Raw genomic sequence first — 19,365 nt, 5'->3', positions numbered from 1 at the left:
TTAACATATTGTGGTGATCTGCCATGGATACAGGAGCACCTTGTGCTGGTCAGATGAAGCAGGATTGAAATGTTCCGTCTGGCTTTGCTCATTTCAGAATGGCTTAAATGCTTAAGTTTTTTTGCCAGGGAAGTGGCACTGGTTGCTGTAAACAATAATGTTGCATGAATGAAACCATTTCTCCTCACGATTTTTGATGAACCCAAGTGTGGCTGCTGGGCTGTTCATTCTGCTCTTGTGCTGATACTATGGCCTTTAAGAGTGTGATCTTTAAAGAAGAATCATCCTGGCTCAAGTCAAGGCACAAGATCTTGGAGTGGTCACTAAATAACTTGTACTTCCCCCAACTCATGCCTTTTTAGCTATTCCCTCACACACCTTGAGAGCAATGGGGTTACCAGAGTAGACAAGGACTTTTTACACTGTCTCATGATTGGAGCCTGGTTTATTACCCAGTTGTGCTATCTGACCTAAGCCACAGTTGCCTTATTTGAATGTAATGAACTCTGGCTTAATTTATGTCAGCATCTCCACACTGAAGCCAGCATGCAGTAGGAGGAGGAGAAAGATAAGAGAGGAGCCCGTAGCCACTGTGCTTCTCTGTGGTTTCATGAAGCTCCCAACAAATGTCTGAATGTGACGGAAGATTGCAGTGAGAATTTTAAAAACAACCTGAGAGGCAATACAGAGAGTTGTTTTTCAAAGATCTTGGCAGTGATTCCATTCTTAATTAAAGAAAAACTTTTGAGGAGGGTGGGAATGCCCTTTAATTTAGTCAATTACTCACTGTAACTAGTAGAATTCAATAGAACCTTGTTATAATTTGATAACTCAGATTTGAAGCAGAAAATTAAATTTACAGGCTAATGGATACTGATTAACTAGAAATACAATTTATTGCCATGAAACACTGCTTAAAGCATTTATTGTTTCCTTTAGCTAAGGAAAATGTAACTCTGAAAGCCCAAACTAAAAATTGTCCTTGGATCTGATTGTGCACTTGCATGAGCAAAGAAACTTCTACTTGAGAGGGGGTGGCTGATTTCAGCACCCACCCAAAAAACCCTAAATTTCTGGTTAACACCATTTTAGCAACGTGGTTAATAGTGGTGAAAGGAGTTTTTAAAATTGGCTTTAAAAACAATTAAAACCATAGCATTTTGGTATTACAGTGGTACCTCGGGTTACAGATGCTTCAGGTTACAGACGCTTCAGGTTACAGACTCCACTAACCCAGAAATAGTACCTCAGGTTAAGAACTTTGCTTCAGGATGAGAACAGAAATCGTGTGGCGGCGGAGGGAGGCCCCATTGGCTAAAGTGGTACCTCAGGTTAAGAACAGTTTCAGGTTAAGAACACACCTCCAGAACGAATTAAGTTCTTAACCCGAGGTACCACTGTATAGTGTTATACCTCTCTTCTTCCTGCTTTTTTAAAGACACCTCAAAATGTGTTACTGTGATAATTAAAATATTGATTTAAGAATTGGGTTATATTGGAGCATGGTAAGGTGACTTAAACTGAGAAAGACCCATTGGTCCATTGAACTCAGTGCTGTCTACTGACTGGCAGTGGTTCTCCAAGATTTCAGACAGAAGCCTTTTCCAGCTGTTCTGGGAGATGATGGGGTCGAACTTGGGACCTTTTGGCATGCAAAACATTTGCTCTGCTACTGAACCTTATGGCACTTCCTCTGGGTTATAAAATGGCACCCTCACAAAGGCCATAGTGAATGTGTGCCGAGCTTCGTACGATTCCACCACAGCTGCTGTGCCATGCCCAGTGGTTTGAATGGAACACAGTGGAATGCACAAATGGGAAGAGTGCAGTGCTCCTAATAATGTGCGGAAGTCCATTGCAATTCCTCTTGCAGCTCACGATAGAAGAGCAATGCTTGGGTAGCACCAGGAGCCACCCATCTGGAAGCAGCCTGAGATAATATCACTTGTTATAGCCAGAATCCAGCACACAGAGAGGCATGCTTAAACTCCCTGAGGTCTGTAGGCATGAGCACAACTGATTATGGGTTGGGTTGTGGCCGCTTGCAGATCTAGATGTATCTGCTGTTGATGATCGCTGTGCAGCAGCTTTTCAAAGTTATGTCAACACAGCATTTTTTGCACCAGTACAGAACAATTGAGGCTTTTCTGGGTACTCTCGCCTAAGCGATGACACTAGCTGATTCAAGAACAATGCTTCTTGCCTTAGACATTGTAGGTTAGTCATCGGTGACGGGTGGCAATGCTTTGAAGGTGCAGGGAAGACAGAGGAGTGTACCCTCTCCCCGCCCCCCAAGTGTCTGCAGTTCTTCAAGATCTTGCAACACAGTTTCACATATTCAAAAATAAAACTACATGCACTCATTGTTTTTAATGACGTTACCGTGACATTGTGCTTTCAAGCATTTTATGTCATGCTGAGTAATCAAACAATCCCAAACTCATCATCGCATTTAAAGTGATGTAAATTGTTTTGACCGAGTATAAACCATAAGAAGCCTATAGTCTTGAAATTGAGTGGTTAGTTTAAAACAATACTTGAATTTTTGCCCCACTCCCAAAAATGTACTTGAAGACTAGTAGGTCTGTACATGTAGTGAGCTTCATACAAGACACAGATGGTTGGAACAGGATAACATGCCAACCTTCAAACAGGCCCAGATGTTATTGGTGGGACATGGATCAATTGACTCTGAGAGGAAGGAAGAATGAGTTCAAGAACCTTGGGTCAGTGTGTCTATGATTGTTGGCGTGTGGAGGCCATTTTAAGTTGTTCTTTTATGTGGTGAGCCATATGTGTGCAGTAATTCGCCATAACTACTACCAACTTCTTTGGGAAGACACAGATTGCCCAGTCTTGGGGGTGAGCTGTTTTAGAAGAACAGTTTACCATGTGATGACTGCCACATCCATTAGTTTAAAGCAGCTTCTGTGTGCTATCTCGAACATGCATACTTAACCTAAGAGTCTTCCTTGTATTCCTCTTTATATTTTGCAGGGTAAAACCTTTGTTGCTGCAGTCTTTGCTGGTTTCACTGCCATTGTTTCAGCTTTTCTCTTCTATCCGTTGTTTTTGGCTGTTCTGTCTGCTTCGCTGCTCTTGAAATGGCAGACTTAGCTCCTCTTGAAATATACAAAAGTACAACATGTCCCCTTTTAGCATTTAAGATGTCAGTTGTCACCCTCTTGTTGCCACGAATCTCCTGCAGCTCATGTGCATTGTCAGAGGCTTGCTTTTTGTGTGCCATAGAATTGCAGAGTTGGAAGGGACCCCATGGGTCATCTAGTCCAACCCCCTACAACGCTAGAGTTTCAACACCCATCCAATTTTACTTAATTTTTTTAAAAATTAATCATTTTTCTTTTTGCGATTGTAACAATAACGATAATCCAGATGTAAAACACACAACTTCCACCCCCCCTCCATGGTTCATTTTATAATTTTCTTTTCCACTACATATTCTGATTTCCCCCAATATTTTCTTTTTCTCAGTTTTATATCCCAATAATTCTTACTGCTGAAATTACTCTAATACTATCCAAACTGAAGCCATAGCAAATGTGCTAGCAGTTTTATTGCTGCATCGCCAGTGTGAATGTGATCCGCCAAACGCATAAGCCTAAAACAATGTCTGGGTGATAAAATGACAATAAGCCACAGGTTTATCACACAGGAATGGAACACCTATCAAAGAGTTAATACTTCAAGTTCTCTAGAACTTATTTTTATCTGTTTCCATTATGCATTCTTTATTTTCTCATTAGTAGTTCTGCAAGAGGGGGAAAACTCTAATGGAAGAGGAACATCTGAACTCAGATATTAATAACTTCCTAACAAGCAGTGGCAATACATTTAAATGAAGAAAGTGCCTTCATGTTACTGAGGTCCAACTAAGTGTTTCAACTTGTCCTGCTACATGTTTTCTCTGAGGCTTGTTTACCCTATTGTACAACTCAAACTTGCCTATCTTGTTGGGCAAGTACTGCTAAGATTCCAAAACTGCAAAGCGAATGATAGTAATATTACCAAAGCACATTCTTACTGTGCGCCATCTATGGCTATTGTTACAGGTAGGTAGTCGTGTTGGTCTGCCGTAGTTGAAACAAAATTAAAAAATTCCTTCTAGTAGCACCTTCGAGACCAACTAAGTTACCACATGAAGTATCTGAAGAAGTGGGCATTCAAACGAAAGCTCATACCAATAACAAACTTAGTTGGTCTCTAAGGTGCTACTGGAAGGAATATTTTTATTTTGTTTCATCTATGGCTATTGTCATGTGTGCATATGTGCAATTCTGAGGCAAATAGCATCATAGCAATCTTATTCTGTCTCTCTCTTTCGTAAAGAATAAGCCAGCTTTGGGAATGCTGCCCCTTTGTGATTATTTTAGTGCGCTTTTGGTAAAGTAGGACAGAACAGTGTATTTACAGTCTAAATTCTAAATAAGTAAATTACTAGGCTCCATGCTTAGAGAAGCTTGATCATAGACACAGAAAACCTGGATTAAAATATCACCAACTGTGGATTCATTAGATTAGCAACTCATTATCTTTCAGATTCCTATTGGTACAATAGAAACAAATGCTGGGGTGAAAATAAGATTAGGATTGTAAAACTCTGTGGCCTTGATCAGACAATAACCGGCATTCCTATCTTCCTTCTGAGGCCACTGGTCTTTAATGCATGAGTCCATAATGATTCAGAAGGGTCTGCACTTAGGGCCAGATCACATGGCTTAAAGATATTGACCGTGGAGATAAGTCATGTAACATTGACCATAGTTTGCCTGGCAAGGAGAGAAGGAATTAACATAAAACCACAAAATATATATTCAAAATAAAAAGAACAACCCAATAACGCCCCCCCCCAAATACCCATGTTTTAAAAGGGTTTTGGATGTCAATCAGATCATCTGAAGGCCTGGCTAAAAAGGAACATTTTTGCCTGGTGCCTAACATTTTGCCTGTATAATGAAGGTACCAGGCGAACTTCCTTGGGAAGAGCATTCCATAGACAGGGAGCCACTGCAGAGAAGGCCAGTTCTTGTGTTGCTCCCTCTGATCCTCTCAAGGAGGAGGCACATGAAGAAGGGCCTCAGAAGATGATTTCAGGGTCCAGGTAGGTTCATATGGAAAGAGGTGGTCCTTGAGGTATTGCGGTCCTGAGCCGTTTAAGGTTTTATAGGTCAAAACCAGCACTTTGAATTGGGCCCAGAAACTAATTGGTAGCCAGTGCAGTCGGACCAGGATTGGTGTGATATGTTCTAACTGTCATGAGCAACCTGGCTGCTGAATTCTGCATTAGCTGAAGTTTCTGAACCGTCTTCAGAGACAGCCCTACGTATAATGCATTGCAGTAATCTAGCATTGAGGTCACCAGGAAGTACACAAATGTGTGTCACTTAGCAAGCCTCCAAACTATGGTTTTCAGAACTAGGAATATATCCACACTGACTATGAAGGGCTGGGAATCACAGTGTATCTGATCTTTGTTTCCCTTGAATTTCTTCATGGAAAGGGATGGTGGTTTGTTCTCATTTTGTCTGGAAGCAAGAATTTTCCATTAAGGAAAATTTTTGCTTTAGTGCTTAAATGTTTCTTTCCAGGCCTCCATCGCTAAATTTTCCAAGTTGCTATCTCTGGTTTGCTTTGTCTTTGCTTTCAGTATAGAGGCAGTCTTTTAAGAAAGGTTGGGCTCAAGTTTAGAACCAGTATTTATAAACAGAAATCTAAAGGGGGAAGTGAAGCAACTCTCGTGATTTAGTAATATCTCATTTTGTTATGAAAATGCAGCTTGAAAGGACTCTTGATTATTGGAGGAACCCTGTTGATTTTGGGGTGGGGTTTGTATTCATGACAGTATGATTTCCCTGCTGTTTTTTTTTTTTAAAGCTAAAATTAGAAAGCACAATCCAATTATAAAGTCATGTTTGCATTTTTTCCTTTCATTACACCTTATGTATGCTGTATCAGTTCAAAGAGCAAATACTTAAACTGGATTAACTTGTTTGAAACTTCAGGTATGTTCTGCGCCTGCAATTTGCATCTCTTATTACAAAACTTTGTGTAGTATTACTAATAAATAAACTGCTTCTGCAGTTGATGGCTGGCTGTCTTTAAAGCAAATTTATATAAGTGTTTACATATCAGCTCTGGTTGGTATTTGAGAGGGATCTGGCAAAGCTCCTGCCTTTTTGAACAGATAAACAGTTTTTTAAAAAAAATTGGAACAGCTAATACATAATAGCTGCAAACGTTGGTAATTATAGAATCATAGAATTGTAGAGTTGGAAGGGACCCTGAGGATCATCTAGTCCAACCCCCTGCAATGCAGGAATGTGCAGCTGTCCTGTATGAGGATTGAACTTGCACCATTCTCTAACCAACTGAGCTATCCAGTGGTGTTTAGTTGATTGTGTAACCTTTTATAAATTACCCAACATAGGAATTATGCAGCTAATGAATTATGCAAAGAACAGATTGACCAAAAATTGTTCCACCCCTTTAGAAGTTCAGCTAAAAGTTGACATTTCTACTATTTGTGCTTCTGTAATAAATGCATCTTTTCTGTTATGCTCCTGTCTTGTGGCTATCTGACCTTTTGTGCTTTTTAGGATTAAACATTTTCACTTAAAAGAAGAAGAAAAAAGCAAGCAGAAATTCTCTGTGTGCGTTTTGCTCATCATAAATAATTTCTACAGCATATTAAATGTAATTTTTCAACCTAAATTTTGTTGCTCCGGTTGTTCTCATTGCACAGCTCCTTCATGTTTCAGAATTTGTTAAAATTTCAGACACATCCAGAATATTTGGCAGATTAGTTTAATGTTGGTACAGTTTGAGTGCAGCATGTGTCCTGCCACTTGATGGTTTGGTGTTAGCATGGTTTTTATATCATTTCACAAATGTCCAGCATTAGTTTTATGCTGTGATGGCTGGAAAGGGTCAGGGTGATACAATGACCATTTACCAGGTGGTAACTTTGTTACAAACCACAATACTGGTGCCTGGCTTATTTAGTTATTTTCTACAGCTAGTTATCATTTGTGAAATGTTCTTCTGTATTCTCTCAGTGTTAAATCTTTTGGGAAAATATGAATATATAATTTTTGCTACCCTTTTGGCAAAAATAGTTGAGTAAAATGTTCTTTTCAAAGTGCAATTCTCCATGCTCATGTAAAGTAAAAAAAAAGTAAAAGTAAAAGAAATTTAGGATAGCCATGTTTTATTTATTTATTAGATTTGTAGACCATCTTTTTACAGCAAAATCCTCCTAAGGGAGCCTATATAAAAAGGATAATAAATACAATTCCATATTTTTGAAGAGGAATACTTGTATCCTGATTGAAACAGCTGTGAAAACTTCCAGTTGTTTTGAAAAAAGATAAGCACTGATGTCCATTTTAATGCTATTTTATCCTACCAACTGAATTCATTCTCTTGGTTGAGATTTCTTTTCTTTAGACCATTTTCAGATTGATGATTGGTATTTGGTAAGCATCTCAGTGAAGCCTCTTTAGACCAGCCTTTCTTAACCTTGGGTATCTAGATCTGAGATGTTCTTGAACTACAACTCCCATCATCCCTGACCCCTGCTCTTGCTGACTAGGGATGATGGGAGTTGTAGTCCAACAAACATCTGGTAAGCCAAGGCTGAGAAAGATGCTTAGGACAGTGGCAGAGGTACATGGAAAGGTTTTACATTATTGGCAGTTGTGCTAAGTTTATAATAACATTCTCCCTCTCTGCCTCCAGACATCAGACACTTGAATGAGTGGTAAATGAATGCATTTGTACTATTAGAGTGGGCCTGAGATGACGTACTTTTGGTATAGCTAACTCTTGCTATAGGTAGTGTTGAGGCTTGTTCTGAAATGCAGTTTTGATGACTGTGTGGAAATTCTAGAGTGCACAATGTAGCAAAATGTATGCTTTGTGATTTTTTGGAAAGCTGAGGCCTTATGAAAGTGGCAGTGCTTGAAGGGCAAACCCAATTTGAGGGACAGCTTTTAAAAAGTCAATACAGTGGAGAGCCAGTATGGTGTAGTGGTTAAAAGTGGTAGACTCATAATCTGGGGAACCGGGTTGGTGTCTCCGCTCCTCCACATGCAGCTGCTGGGTCACCTTGGGCCAGTCACACTTCTCTGAAGTCTCTCAGCCCCACTCACCTCACAGAGTGTTTGTTGTGGGGGAGGAAGGGAAAGGAGAATGTTAGCCGCTTTGAGACTCCTTCGGGCAGTGATAAAGCAGGATATCAAATCCAAACTACTACTACTACTACTACTACTACTACAACTACTCTTCTTCTTCTTCTTCTTCTTCTTCTTCTTCTTCTTCTTCTTCTTCTTCTTCTTCTTCTTCCCAGGGTTACAGACACTTCAGGTTACAGACTCCGCTAACCTAGAAATAGTACCTCGGATTAAGAACTTTACTTCAGGATGAGAACAGAAATCACATGGTAGCGGCACAGCAGCAGCGGGAGGCCCCATTAGCTAAAGTGGTACCTCAGGTTAAGAACAGTTTCAGGTTAAGAACAGACCTTCAGAATTAAGTTCTTAACCCAAGGTACCACTGTATCTTTCCCCAATCTCCTGCAACTTGCTGGGAAAGAACAGACAGCTTCTCCATTCTCCGCCACCATCCCAGTTGGGAAGAGTTTATAGTTTACATTGTTCTGAGTGAAATTAACCCCCTCCTAAAAAAGGTTCTTCTCCGGTCTGCCATTCTAGTTTCCACTAACTGCACCAAGACTCCTACAACATAGGGTGTCATCTGCTATATTCTAATTCTAGTATGTATTGCACCTGTACTTGTAATGAAGAGTTGAGACATGCACTTGGAGTTAACTAAGGCCACTGCTTGTATTTAAATACAACAGGGCAGGTGTAAGATTCAAGCAGAAAATGCTATGGGCTGTGCAGAGACTAGTTCAACCCTCCATAACCTAACCAGATGTTTTGGACTACCACTCCCATCTGCCCCAGCCAGCATGGCTAATGGACAGGGATGGTGGGAGTTGTAGTCAGGGGTGGATCTACTATGAAACTAACGAATCTGAAGCTTCAGGGCCCCTAATCCCCTAGGGGCCCCTGAAGCAACTTTAGCTCACATTGCTTACAATTTTTGGGTCTAGGAGACTCAATTTGAATGGTGCAACTCAAATTGATTCATCTTTTGTTATATATATTTCAACAATCCCGAAGTTTGAGAGTTAGTAGCACAAATGTTGTAAAGGTGTGGTGATCTGCCATGGAACAACAGCATTGAAGAAAACAGTGGTTACCCAGACCTCACTGCTGGTTGCAAAGGGGCCCCCGTGACAGTTCTATCTTCAGGGCCCCCAAAATGTAGGTCCGCCACTGGTTGTAGTCCAACGACATCTGGTCACCAGGTTGGAGAAGACTAGGGTTCTGCCCGGACACTGAGGTCCAGCGCTGAGGCCTTCTGGCTGTTCCCTCACTGCGAGAAGCCAAGTTACAGGGAACCAGGCAGAGGGCCTTCTCGGTAGTGGCACCCACCCTGTGGAACGCCCTCCCACCAGATGTCAAAGAGAAAAATAACTACCAAACTTTTAGAAGACATCTGAAGGCAGCCCTGTTTAGGGAAGCTTTTAATGTTTAATAGGTTATTGTATTTTAGTGTTTTGTTGGAAGCTGCCCAGAGTGGCTGGGGAAACCCAGCCTGATGGGTGGGGTATAAATAATAAATTATTATTATTATTATTATAGGGTGAGCCTACCATTGTTTCCTTCTCCCCTATCTTTTTGGCCTTTCCTGAAGTTTTACTTCCATGATTCTGAGTGTGTGATCCATAAGAACATAAAAAGAGTTTGCTGGCCTATCTAATCCAGTATCCTGTTCTCACACTGGCTAACCAGAAGCCTAGAGGAAGCCCACAAACAGGACCTGAGCACAATAGCACTCTCCTCCAGTGGTTTCCAGCAACTGGCATTCACAAGCATACTGCTTGTGACTGGACAGTACTGAAGCTGATGCTTTGCCCTCCCATGGGTTCCAGCTCCTTGAAAGTGACAGTAACCCTTTTACTATAAACATGTGTCTGGATGCTCATCAATGTTTATGCTCAGCACCAAATTCATGCAATGCCTTGTCATTTAACCAAACTCCTCCATTGGTTGGGACGCGGGTGGCGCTGTGGGTAAAACCTCAGTGCCTAGGACTTGCCGATCGTATGGTCGGCGGTTCGAATCTCCGCAGCAGGGTGAGCTCCCGTCGTTCGGTCCCAGCTCCTGCCCACCTAGCAGTTTGAAAGCACTCTTAAGTGCAAGTAGATAAATAGGTACTGCTTTATAGTGGGAAGGTAAACGGCGTTTCCGTATGCTGCACTGGTGCTGGCTCGCCAGCTGCAGCTTCGTCACGCTGGCCACGTGACCTGGAAGTGTCTTCGGACAGCGCCGGCTCACGGCCTCTAGAGCGAGATGAGCACGCAACCCTAGAGTCAGACACGACTGGCCCGTATGGGCAGGGGTACCTTTACCTTTACCTTTACCTCCATTGGTTGTAACCACCATAATACTAGATGCCAAATCCACCTGCTTTAACTGTGCAGAGTAGGTGGATAAACCTGCTTCGCTATGCCAATTTGATCTGCAGGTAAAAAAAAAAATTCCTGCTCTAACCCTAAAGCAAGTAGCAAAATCTGCATGGGAATAACAGTTGGGTGGGAAGTAAGTGGGTGTCTGGATGATCAGAAAGAGGTGAATGGGCCTAAGTAATAGGTTTCTGTGCTCTTCTTTCTCTCGCCTCCATATTTGTTTGTGGGTGGGTGCATTGGTGTGTTCCATGCTTGCCCTGGCATGCCACATCCCTATCTCAGGCTGGCTGTGGTGCCACCCTCCACCCTGTAGTATTCTGTGTTGGAAGGAGCAAAACAGTCAACAAATTTCTGTGTTTGTAAAAATCTGCTTCTAAGAAGTGTTCAGTGCAAGCAAAATCAGGGTTGATGAATCCTTCTGAAATAACTTGGGGTGAGCAGATGGACCAAAATCACTTTCGTTCTGAGGACATGGCTCCCAAAAGTCCTAATCAGAAGAAGTCACATCTACACCATTTAAAGCACGTGGCTTACCCCAAGGAATCATGGGAGCTGCAGTTTGCTATGGGTGCTAGAAACTGTAGCTCTATGAGGAGTAAGCTACAGTTCTCGGGGATTCTCTGAGGGAAGCCATGTGTGGTGTGGATGTGATGCATTCCTTTGCTATGGAATGCATTTCACTTCTGTACAAAGCATGAGGCATTTTTGTTGAGTGATTCTGCAAATATTTTGTATGCCGGTATCTGCCAAGACTAATCTCCTTCTGTTCAGTTGGTTGGGGTGGATTTACACATACGTGTCACAGTTCAACTACACAAACCATGCTTTGGTGTTGCATGTGAACTACACCAATGGCGAATTGTGGTTCTGCCTCTGAAGTTAAGCAAACTTCTTCTTGGCTGTTACCTGACCTGATTACCTAGCAGCCCTATATATGTCCCTCTTGAGTTCTTTTGGAGTAAGGGCAGGGCACAAATGTGGTGTAACAAGTGAGGGTTATGATGCAAAGAATTCTTAAGATGTACAGCATGTTAGCCTATGATGTAACCACATTCAGTTCTTCTCCTTCAGTAACAAATGATAAGACAGCACGTCTTCAAGAGAGGTTCAACCCCCAGAACCTCGTATTAGAAATTGATTGCCAGCAACATGGTTTCTGGTGCTTATATATTTGATTTTTATTTAAGAATTTAATATCCCACCTCATTCCTAAGATTCCCGGAAGCGTGCAAACAAATGAAAATCAATATTCATAAAGCATAATGGACATTAAAGAGCAACAACAGAAGCAAGTAAATCCGTTTGAACTTCCACCTTACCCATTAAAAGCCCTTCTGTGTAAGGATGCTTCGCTAGGTTATCTGAAAGCCTACAAAGTTGCAAACAGGTGTGAGCTCCATAGGCAGCTGACTTCCTTGAATAGAGACTTCTGTTGAGAAGGTCCTCTTTGGCTTATGGTGGGCAGAAATTTGGATACACTTCTGTTTTTCCATAATGATCATCTTAATGGAATGTTCTGGATAAATAATAAGAACAGCCCTATTGGGTCAGATCAAGGGGTTCATGTTGTCCAACATTTTGTGCCTGCCAGAGAAGCACACAAGCAGGGCATGAAAGCAACATTCTGGACTTCAGCAATGCTCTGTGCATAGGGCTGCCTTTGAAGTCTGCCTACAAACTTCACCTGGTTCACAATTCCAGCCGTCAGAATGCTTGTGGGGATTGATCATATTCCACCAAACAGCACCATAACGCCAGCCTCGTGAGAGCAAGTGTGGGCGGGGTCGTGATCCCACAACCCCCCCTCCTCCTGAAGATCGGAAGGGGCATCATATTCCACCAAACTACCATCAGCTGCTTTGGTTGCCATTTGTTTCTGGGATCAAGTTAAAATGTACCCTTTAAAGACCTGAACAGTTTGGGACCAAGTTCTACATTTAATAATAATAATAATAATTTGAAGGTTCCTTGTGACACAAGTACTTTTGATGAAGGATGTTAGTAGCAGTGTCAGAGAACGTCGCAAAATATGGTGGGAGGTATCTAATTAGGATGAGTTTGGCAGAACTACACATTATACAATTTGCGTTGAAGCAGTGTACACCTTCGTTATCTCAAGAAAATACGTTGGTGCAAATTTTAAGTATTGTGGTCTTCCAGACCATGTCCCCACCTCCAGTTGTACTTATTAATGCAGTTGTAGTGGTGACTTTGACCATCACTTGCAGAACTGAAAAATGCACAATATAAACAGTACTTGGAAGGGGAGGGGGATAACCAAAGCTTTGCAGTCTTTTCAGACAAATGAATGTGTCTCTAAAGCTTCTTTTTTTAAAAAAAAATAAAAATCTGAGTCTGTTTTGTGTAATTGCTGTGCAGCAACAGCTTCCCTCCCTCTTTCTCTCTTTTGAATGCAGACAGTGGCTTGACCAAACTGTCTGATCCACTCCATTTTCTGTCTCTGTCCCCTGTGTATTGCTTCTGTTACTGTATGAATATGGAGCAGTTGAAGTCACTGACTTGGCTGAAGGCCACTTTGTGCTCTGTGTATAGCTTCTGTGAAGACCACTTTAATGAACAGTATGATGATGTGATTCAGAGATAAGCAGAGATTCAGCTTGGATGAACGGTATGTTATTCTCTTTTTATCTTGCTTTCTTCGCTGCTTCAAAACCCTGCTTAAATACTTGATATCATCTATTTTTCCACTCTTTTCTCCACCCCTTTGCATCTCTCTCTCTCTCTCTCTCTGGAATCATTTTCCTTTCTTCCTTGTTAGGCAAACTGATGCTGCTTTGATAGCTAAAGGTCTGCCTCTGTTAAGTAACATCCATTGCTCGAAGACAAGTCTTGTTCAACAGCCTTGTAAGTTAAGATTGGTAGACTATCACTGTGTAATATATAGTATAATAATCAATGTAATCCATTTTGCAGCCCCTAGATCCATTGGTATGAAATAAATATAGATGTAAATAAAGTATTGCATTATAACTGAGCTTATGACTTTCCTATTTATACACGGCTTTGAGTTTTTATGTAGTAGGTTTGTAAATACCGATTATTATACATGGATGTGTCTGATTCTACTAAGACAAGAAGCATCAAATTCATGAATCCCTGGATGTTATGTGGCTTGTGGCGAAACACAAACTTGTAGTGCAGTCTTATGCTGGGTTTGTTCACAGTTGTCCCATTGTAGCCAATGGTGTTTACTCCCACATGAGTGTTTGAATCGCAGCCTTAAAGAAATAGGACGTCGCAACTTTACTTCCAGCTTTTGAACATGTGTGCCACCACTGAAATAGATAAATGGATATTTTCTGAGCAATTTTTTTTTTAAAAATATATATGTTTAAACCATGGATTGTTCATTACATAAAGATATCAGTGGATCTACTTGGAGTTATGACTTAGTCAGATACTACTTTGAGAAATTTTGTCATTTTGGAATACTTTTAATATTTCTTTTCATGTCATTGAAAATTATTCCTACATATATTAATCCTGTTATCCTGTCTTTGTTAACTGTTTTAGTGTTTACACATTTTATTTCTTAACCGTAAGTAATAGTTAATACTGGCTCTGTGTGTGTTTGTTTGCTTCAGTCTCACTAGTCTTTACATCTAGTGTAAAGTGGACTGTGTTGTCCTAACAGGGAACACGAAGGATCATATAGAGGTTACAGTTGCACTGGACAAAAATCTAAAAAGTCATCCAGTGATTGCTTTAATGTATCTTGGTGTTGAGTTGTTATTGATGATGGTGGGCTTAGAATGGGGAAACCACTTACTGAGCATAAAGTGTGGTTCTTGTTGGACCCTGGACTAGTCATTTTGTCTCAAGGTAATAATTATTGACGTAAACCCCCCAAACGTATTTACTATAGTTTTTACCTCTATCTTCAGTACATTTTATTTTGTTTTATTGCCACAGCTAGTGGCTGATGCAAATAAAGATTCTTCTGATTCAAGGTAATCATGACAACAGAAGTAGCATGTGCTGTGCTGAGCTTCTTGATAAGAGCTGTTCGACTGTGGAACAGAATCCCATGAGAGGTAGTGGACTCTCCTTCCTTGGAAGTTTTTAAGCAGAGGTTGGATCTGCCATATATGATTTAGTTGAGGTTCCTGGACTAAAGGGGGTTGGACTAGATGACCCTAGGGACCCTTTCCAACTCTACAATTCTGTGATTCTATGGGGATAGATTAAAAAAATGAAATAATGCCATCAGTTTGCACAGCATAAGGCTTTTATTTTTTAAAGTAAGCAAATAGATACTGAGGGCTTTCTGTTTATATCTTTGCATTTTTGGACGATGCCTACCATGGGAGATGGATGTGTCTGAAATTCTTGTGCTAAAGCATTAAAGTCACATTGCAGTAGATTGCCTCATCTAAACACAGGGAACACCATTTACACAATTCTTTGTTTATTATGACAGCTGTTAAAGCTCCAGATAAAAAACTGGTAAGCATCTGCCTTGGATAATTATGATTAAAGCTAATGATTTAACAGTGATTAAAGCAGAGACTCAAAGTGTAGCTAACTTTGAAAAAGGGCCTTTTTAAAATCATTGGAACTGTGCACTTGTTTATGTTGGAAGTTTGCAACTTCCTACGTCTACTGCGCCTTGTTCTAGATGAGTAATGATTTTTCATCTGTGGCTGCTAATTCGTGTTAAGAGTTCAGATCATTCAGTATTTTTAAAGAAAGTAGTTGGTCTTCCTTTCTGTGCTCCAGTGACAAACCTCTGTGCAGTTTTGTTGGCATTTGTTCTACAGATTGGTGATGGCGTTGGAAAGTAGAGGAGAAGCCATTTGCTCCGTTTTAAGAAATTGAGTATTTAAAAAGAGGTGATGCTGGTAGCTTTCGCAAATGATGTGTCATCTTGTATCAAACTGAGCCCTATTGAAAGGCCTCACTGAACCTTCTTGCCTCCCACCTGCAGATTTTGCTGCAAGAAAAGCTAAAGTTGACTGGCTCTCTAATTGATATCTAGGTAACTGTAACATGAAAAATAAAGTTTTAACATAACTTATTGATGAATAAGCAATGTGACTTGGCCATTCTATGGAATTCAGATCAATTTATTCTCTAGTGACATGTTGATAAAGTGAGAATGCCTGGAGAATTCACGTTCTGGCATTTGATATCTGTGGGTTCTGGCAGATGCTACAAGGGTTCTGTGGAAACTGCCATGGTGTAAAATTGCAGAATCTGTTTGCTGTGTGCTAAGATGGATGCAGAAATAGACCATAAGGATCCCTGACCTCTTTGCCCTACATCAGCTATTCTGGATGACAACGTCGCCCTTTGTATTTTTGCTAGTCTTGGAATTACGTAGTTTGCTATCTGTGTCTGGGCCATCTTTGCTCAGGGACTGTGACAAGAAACAATTGCCAGAAATAGGCACTACAACATTATGTAATGCTCTGGCAAGTGCAATTTTATATTAATTTCAAATGATACAAGTTGCTGGAGCAGAGGGGGAGTCCGTCTTAAATTCATTTGCTTTTTTGATTCCCTTCCCCCTTGATTAACAGGGTTGTTTTTTCCCTCAGAGAAGTGACCATTGTACCCTTGGTTAAGTTTACTATAGAAACCTATAATGATGAACAAAGCAACTGGGATATATGACTGCAAAACTAAATCAGTTTGTTTGTGGGCCATATTGAGCAATGTGCAGAGGATGTTTCAGCAGGAAGTCTAAAAATATTTGTTAAAGTTTTTCTCCAGAGAGACGCCTCAGAATGTCAGGAAAATGAAACATGTGTTTGCAGGGTACAGGTACTTGAAATTTTGTCTGGCAAAAATCAGGTTTGGGATCTGCTTTGGGAGGAAAACGTAGATTTACAGCAGACATAGAGAGCCTGGGGCCCTTCACATGCTCTCTGTCCAGTGGTTAGACCAGATAGGAGTTTTATTCCAGCAACATCTGGCAGGCCACAGGTTGAGGGACCTGTGGCCCACTGGATGTTACTGGGCTGCCACTAGTCTTCTGGAACAATGTCATAAACTTTACTTCCCATGACGATTTACGTAGCTTTAAGGCACTTAGGAAGAAATATGCATTAGAATGCAAAGCAAATTAGGACACGGGGACACGAAACAATGCTATCAAATTAGACCTTATGTTTAGTGGAATAATTCTGTACAAGAGTGTCCTGTGAAATAAAGAATCTTATTTGGAGATTGTTTCAGTAATTTAACTTGTGCAATAAATAATGTGTATTATCTGCTATGAAATATGGTGGACTCGTCAGTCGGCAGTGTTATAAAGATTACAATGGTGAATAAGCTGTAAATAGTGGAATGCTGATTATGTAACTTTAGTAGAACATGCAAGTGTGTTTTTCTGCTAAAATTAGTGAAATCCATAAACTGCCTTGAAGACCTGGCTTAGAAATGGCATGTAATCAATTACGCCCCCCCTCCCCACCCCTTTCTCTTTGCTTCTAGATGTTGCAGGGCAGTGTTTCAATGCTGTGTTTAGATGGTAAGCTGATTAGCCCTGTGCCAGGGGACTGGTGTAATGGGTTGCCTTTCAGAGTGCACTGTGAAACCACACACACAAATTACCTCATCTCATTAGATGATCAAAACCTTGATTTGAGCGTTTCAAGATCATTTCATGAGCTCTATAGCAGGGAAGAGATACTAAAATTGTGATGGCTTTATTTACTTGGAATGAGCTTGTTAGATGTTTTCTTACAAGACAACAGCATAGGTTTAGTGACAAGTAGAGACGGTTTCGTGGAGGTGCTTGTTTGAGGAGTGAAGTTTTGATCTACATACAGTACAAGCTTAATGATTCCTAAAAGGCCAAACTTCTGAGAGTAATAAATGCTATGTTCATTGAAGTTGGGGACCCAGTGACCCAATAGAATCTGGAGGGGCACAGACTCACCATGCCAGATATGGGGTTTATTAAATGTTAAGTATTGAGGTTAGATTTACATTTGCGGTTTTGTGTGTGATGTTTTTTCCTTTCCCCTGGTTGCTCTTTTTGCAAACTTGAAAGGATCTGGGCTCCAGTGTAAAAGATCCAGAATTCATGTAGGTGCAAATAAGCACCTGCAGTTAGAGCACTTCAAATGGTAATGCTTTTGAGAAATGTATTTCCCTGTTATTACTTGCCCCCAAGATACAACGTATATAGACAGGAATGCCACATGAACTCTCAGACCCCGCTTTCAGGAAGGTGATCTAAGAGAGTAAAGGGTTTTTGGGGGGTGGGGGTGGGGGGTTAGTTCTCATGCTGCCTTCTCTCTCTCTCTCTCTCCTCCCACCTTACTTCCCATTGCTTTTATCCATGTTGTGTGTGTTTGCAATTAGTTCATTGCAATTATCTTGTTTTGAGTGGAGACAGTACTACATAATAGTTCATATTTTAAAAAGAGATGATTTCATAGATTGGCTAGACAAACAGACCTCAACTAATCATTCATAGGCATGGGCCAATTGCTTCAGCAATACCTAATCAAAATGGTCCTCTCCAAACTGGGTTTTCTTTGCAGTTGTACTCTGCAACATGTCATTCATGATACGATACTGCTTTAGAGGTGGATTTATACTTGACCATCCACACCTCATCCTGTTTTATTAGTTATTCTGCAATGCTTCGCCAGTGTCGTTGCATTATGGAGGGGGATAGTCATAAACCAGAACATGTGTGGTATAAAAGTTACAGGATTTCAGCAGGAAGTTATGGGACATGAACTAATTGGAAACGAAGTATTATGTCTGCCCCAAAACATTTGGGTGGGCAAACACTATTGAATGCTGGCTGGGGTATTACCGCCTGATGCCAACTTGAACACCAATAATTAACGCAGAATAAAAAGGATATCTGAAGGTGCCTATTGTCACTGCAATTAATTGTTGAGTTGGCTTCCCAAACAGGGCAGAAACAGCCTTAAGGCAAGGTGGTATAAGCAAAACAAGCCAAATATATGCTAAAATGAAGAAGATGGCCTGTACCTGACCCCGCAGCATAATTAAATTATTGACACTGAAGCTGTTGCAATATTCAACCACTGCCACTCCATAGTTCCATAGTACTTGTATTGAAGGAGCAGACCTTGTTGATATGGGTTGTTTGCAATTTGAAGCAAAAGGCAGGAGTGGCGGACATGACTTTTAAGCGATTGGCATCGGTTGCTTTGGAATAGTAATGTCAAATTCATATAAGTGAGCTGTGCGAATGAGAAGGTAGCACAGTTGGCAGCAAGTGAAGACTTGTCTCACCAGGGTGGACTGCAAAGAATCTATTTTAACCTCTAAGCGGTTTTCTGTGGCTAAAGGGAGCACAGGAATGCAGCTTGGAATCCAGCATTTAAATTTAAAAATGTGTGTGTGTTGCTATCTGGAATATCTCTGATCCTCTCGGGCTGGCCAGATCTGAAACTTTGTTCTGCTGTGAGAAGATGCAGCGCCTTAGCTGGGAAAGGCAAGCTTACTGAGGCTGGCGGCATCTGTTTCTCCTTTCAGAGAAGCATGCAACTAAAGAAGTGTGAAGAAAGTGCTGGGTTTTCTTGCCAAAATTCACAAGCGTCAGGATTGAGACCATCTGCCAAATGTTGTGAGCAGCGGTTTTAAGAATAAATGATCAGAATGAGTCAAAAGTGTTGAGGCAAAATATGTCTTTGTTTGGTTTGGGGCTGAAATTTGTGCTGTGTAATGCTCGCTTTGGCAAAAGTGTTCAATGTTGTGAATGCTTGTATATTTATGTATTTGTTCATGTAGCAATTCTGTATACTAACAGAGAATTTGTTCTCCCAGTGTGGATCCTTTTGTAACCAAAATGGCGG

General features: G+C 40.8%; 1 protein-coding gene across 3 annotated transcripts in view; it reads left to right on the top strand.

The window, feature by feature from the left end:
* Positions 1 to 19,365, top strand: part of GAB1 (GRB2 associated binding protein 1) — an 81,698-nt gene that overhangs the window by 23,485 nt on the left and 38,848 nt on the right. Inside the window, exon 1 of one of the 3 annotated variants that reach the window (XM_081876112.1) lies at positions 13,170 to 13,184. The exons of the other annotated variants lie outside the window; for them this stretch is intronic. The gene's annotated coding sequence lies outside the window, so the exon portion shown is untranslated. Of the gene's footprint in view, positions 1 to 13,169; positions 13,185 to 19,365 lie in introns of those variants that run through there. 3 annotated transcript variants of the gene reach the window in all.

This window comes from Podarcis erhardii, assembly GCF_964252035.2.
Source record: "Podarcis erhardii genome assembly, chromosome: 9".
Taxonomy (NCBI): domain Eukaryota; kingdom Metazoa; phylum Chordata; class Lepidosauria; order Squamata; family Lacertidae; genus Podarcis; species Podarcis erhardii.
Note: the sequence above shows the minus strand (reverse complement) of the source record. Positions and strands in the feature narration are given on the sequence as shown.